Source organism: Chionomys nivalis, chromosome 7, assembly GCF_950005125.1.
Source record: "Chionomys nivalis chromosome 7, mChiNiv1.1, whole genome shotgun sequence".
Classification (NCBI taxonomy): domain Eukaryota; kingdom Metazoa; phylum Chordata; class Mammalia; order Rodentia; family Cricetidae; genus Chionomys; species Chionomys nivalis.
The window spans coordinates 44,376,962-44,381,487 of record NC_080092.1 but is presented as its reverse complement, the minus strand read 5'-3'; the positions used below and the strand labels follow the sequence as shown (position 1 = coordinate 44,381,487).

The 4,526-nt window shown below is 43.8% G+C and overlaps 1 non-coding gene across 1 annotated transcript; it reads left to right on the top strand.

Moving 5' to 3' along the window:
* The first annotated feature begins 282 nt into the window (after positions 1 to 282).
* LOC130878840 (U6 spliceosomal RNA) lies at positions 283 to 390 on the top strand. Its single transcript, XR_009057464.1, has one exon. It is a non-coding gene; the product is annotated as a U6 spliceosomal RNA (small nuclear RNA).
* The last annotated feature ends 4,136 nt before the right edge of the window (positions 391 to 4,526 follow it).

Below are 4,526 nucleotides of genomic sequence, written 5' to 3'. Positions count from 1 at the left end.
GAAACCACCCTGACCTAAGAAATGGGTTATAGGACAGCCAGGGATACACAGAGGAAACCCTGTCTCAAAAAACAAAACAAAACAAAACAAAGAAAACACAAAAAGACCTAAGGCAAGCCAGGTATGATAGCACATACCTTTTATTCCAGCACTCTGAAAGCAGAGGTCTGTGAAACCAGCTTGGTCTATGTAGTAAGTTCCAGACCAGGTAGCGCTACATAGAGAAACCTTATCTCAAAAGCAACAACAAAATCTTGTTTACTGTGCTTTAAAATGCATCAAGTGTTCACTTTGGCAGCACATATACTAAAATTGGGACAATAAAGAGAAGACCAACATGGGCCCTGGGGCAAGGCTGGCATGCACATTCATGAAGTGCTCCACTTCTTCCCAGCAGCTGAGGAGGAAGACAGGAAGGCTAGAGATGGTGGATAGTAAAGTACAATATATAAAAAGGTCTTAACGAAACCTATGTGTTGTTTGTTGCGGTCCAGAGATTGAACACAGCACCTCACACATGTAGTTATAATGAGCTGTATCCCAAACCCTTAACCCATCATTTTGTACAATGAATATACTTAATTAAAAAAATAAGTTTCATTGAGATGGACATGGTAACAGTGCTTGCAGCCCTATCATGCAGGAGGTAGAGGTAGGAGGATTTGAGAGTTAAAGGCCAGCCTGAACTACATGGTGAGTTCAATACATAGTGCTAGGCAGGAGGTGGTGGTGCATGTCTTTGATCCCAGCACTCGGGAGGCAGAGGCAGGTGGATCTCTGTGAGTCTGAGGCCAGCCTGTTTTATAGAAACCCGTCTCAAAAGACAAAACAAACAAAAAAGGAAAGTGATGAGGCCTGTCATGTGAGCTGAGAAATCTGGGTCCTGTAGTTGAGAGGCGAGCCTGGCCACGCCATCCTAGTGTGTCAAATTCCCTTTTTTGTTTGTTTTTTTGTTTTGTTTTTTGAGACAGGGTTTCTCTGTAGCTTTGGTGCCTGTCCTGGAACTAGCTCTTGTAGACCAGGCTGGCCTCGAACTCACAGAGATCCGCTTGCCTCTGCCTCTTGAGTAGAGTACTGGGATTAAAGGCGTGCCACTGCTGAGCCAAATTCCCTTCTTACGGGGAGCTGAAGTATCAAGCCTTGGTACAAAATGGTGCCCTTTAATCTGCTCAGTCTGTGTGCTGCAGGGTCTCCTTCCTGCTAGTGACCCTATTAGTGAAGACTACCACCTCTAGTTCATATTCTGTCTGAAATGCACATTTGATTATGCGAGAATCACGATTCACTCTCTGCTTCTGTATTTCTGTATCCTGTCACCCCAAATAGGAATGTGTAGAGCAGTGCTGAGCACTAGTCTGTGTTCTAAAGACCAGCACAGATTGTCAGAGCTTTTGTTTCCTCACTTTGCAGAGTTGTGTAGGCTTGTTTTGTTTTGAGACAGGATCACACTGTAGCTACAGCCATCCTGGAACTCACTATGTAGACCAGCCTGGCCTAGAACTCAGAGATCTGCTTGCATCCCCTCATCTCTGTCCCGTAAGTGCTGGGATTACAGCTGTGGATCAACCACAGCCAGCTAGGTTCTTGTTTTGTGAGCACATCACAGGGGGGTCATCACCTCACTTGTGAGCACACCACAGGGGGTTACTCCTCACTTGTGAGCACACCACATGGGGGTCGCTCCTCACCTGTGAGCACACCACAGGGGGGTCGCTCCTCACCTGTGAGCACACCACAGGGGGTTACTCCTCACTTGTGAGCACACCACATGGGGGTCGCTCCTCACCTGTGAGCACACCACATGGGGGGTCGCTCCTCACCTGTGAGCACACCACAGGGGGGGTCGCTCCTCACCTGTGAGCACACCACAGGGGGGTCGCTCCTCACGTCTTACATCACCTCACCTGACATGTTGATTTTAGGAACTTAAACTAGATCCCCAAAACTTAAATTTTTTCTTTAAGGATCTGCAGAGATGTCTGTGTCAGGTGGAAGCTCTTGCTGCTCTTGCAGAGAACTCTAATTTGATTCCTAACACCTGCATGGGGTGGCTTATGACCTCCTGTGACCCTAGCTCTAGGGACTCTGTCGCCCTCTGCAGGTTTCTGCAGGGACCCACACATATGTGTGCAGACAGGTGGCGCACGCCTTTAATCCCAGCACTTGGGAGGCAGAGGCAGGCGGATCTCTGTGAGTTCGAGACCAGCCTGGTCTACAAGAGCTAGTTCCAGGACAGGCTCCAAAACCACAGAGAAACCCTGTCTCGAAAAACCAAAAAAAAAAAAAAAAAAAAAAAAAAAAAAATTAAAAAAAACAAGCATTCATTTTTCTTTCAATTGTGGTAAGATACAGTATACATAAAATGACCATTTTAAGCATATTGTTTGTTTTTGTGAGGCAGAGTTTCCCTATATTATCCAGACTGGTTTTGAACTCACAGTCCTCCTGTCTCAGCCTTTCCCTAGTACTGGGACCAGAGGCATTCAATTTCACACCACCTTTCTTTCCTACTTTTTAATTTCTAAAAAATTTTTTTATGGGTGGGAATCTGTATTTTTATATATTTTTATTAATATTTATTGAGCTCTACATTTTCTCTGCTCCCCTCCCTGCCTCTCCCCTCCCCACTTCAACCCTCCCCCAAGGTCCCCATGCTCCCAATTTACACAGGAGATCTTGTCTTTTTATACTTTATACTTCTCATGTAGATTAGATCTATGTAAGTCTCTCTTAGTGTCCGCATCGTTGTCTAAGTTCTCTGGGATTGTGGTTTGTAGGCTGGCTTTCTTTGCTTTATGTTTAAAAACCACCTATGAGTGAGTACATGTGATAATTGTCTTTCTGTGTCTGGGTTTCCTCACTCAAAATAATGTTTTCTAGCTCCATCCATTTTCCTGCAAAATTCAAGCTGTTATTTTTTTTCTGCTATGTAGTACTCTATTGTGTAAATGTACCACATTTTCCTTATCCATTCTTCGGTTGAGGGGCATTTAGGTTGTTTCTAGGTTCTGGCTATGACAAACAAAGCTGCTATGAACATAGTCGAGCACATGTCCTTGTGGCACAACTGAGCATCCTTTGGATATATACCAAAAAGTGGTTTTACTGGGTCTTGAGGAAGCTTGTTTCCTAATTTTTGAGAAATCACCACACTGACATCTAAAGGGGTTGTACCAGCTTGCATTCCCACCAGTAATGCGGAAGTGTTCCCTTTTCCCCACAACCTCTCCAGCATAAATTGTCATCAGTGTTTTTGATCTTGGCCATTCTTACAGGTATAAGATGGAATCTCAGAATTGTTTTGATTTGCATTTCTCTGATGACTAAGGAGTTCTTTGTATATTTTGGAGATCAGACCTCTGTCTGATGTGGGGTTAGTGAAGATCTTTTTCCATTCCGTAGGCTGTGGTTTTGTCTTGTTGACCATGTCCTTTGCTTTACAGAAGCTTTTCAGTTTCAGGAGGTCCCATTTATTAATTGTTGTTGTCAGTGTCTGTGCTGCTGGGGTTATATTTAGGAAGTGGTTCCCTGTGCCAATGTGTTTTAGTGTACTTCTTTCTTTTCTTTTCTTTTTTTTTTTTTTTTTTTTGTTTTTCGAGACAGGGTTTCTCTGTGGCTTTGGAGCCTGTCCTGGAACTAGCTCTGTAGACCAGGCTGGTCTCGAACTCACAGAGATCCGCCTGCCTCTGCCTCCCAAGTGCTGGGATTAAAGGCGTGCGCCACCACCGCCCGGCTACTTCTTTCTTTTCTATAAGGTTCAGTGTGGCTGGCTTTATGTTGAGGTCTTTGATTCATTTGGACTTGAGTTTTGTGCATGGTGATAGATATGGGTCTATTTTCATTTTTCTACATGTTGATATCCAGTTATGCCAGCACTACTTGTTAAATATGCTTTTTTTTTCCATTTGATATTTTTTGCTTCTTTAACAAAAACCAGATGTTCGAAGATGTGTGGATTGATATCTGGGTCTTCTATTTGGTTCCATTGGTCCTCCTGTCTGTTCTTATGCCAGTACCAGGCTGTTTTTAGTACTGTAGCTCTGTAATAGAGTTTGAAGTCAGGGATTGTGATGCCTCCAGAAGTTCTTTTATTGCATAGGATTGTTTGCTATCCTGTTTTTTTTTTTTTTTTGCTTTTCCATATGAAGTTGAGTACTGTTCTTTCGAGGTCTTTGAAGCATTTTTCTGGGTCTTTCCTACTTCTTTAAAAGAGAAATTTTAAAGTACATTTATTTGTGTGTATGTGCCGCAGTGCACATATGAAGGTCAGAGGGCAACTTGTGGGAGTTGTTGGTTCTACTCTTCTTCTACGTGGGTTCCAGAAATTAAGTCATTGGGACTTGGTGGCAAGCATCTTTACCCATGGCCAGAAAGCTCCAGCAATCCTTCTGTCTCTGTCCCGCCCCCCAGCACTGGGCTACAGGTGTGTTACAGCCACAGCCACACACCTTTTTACATGGTGCTGGGGATTTGAATTTGGAGGAACTTTACCTGACTTTACAACTAAGGACTTGAAGAGAGTGGCA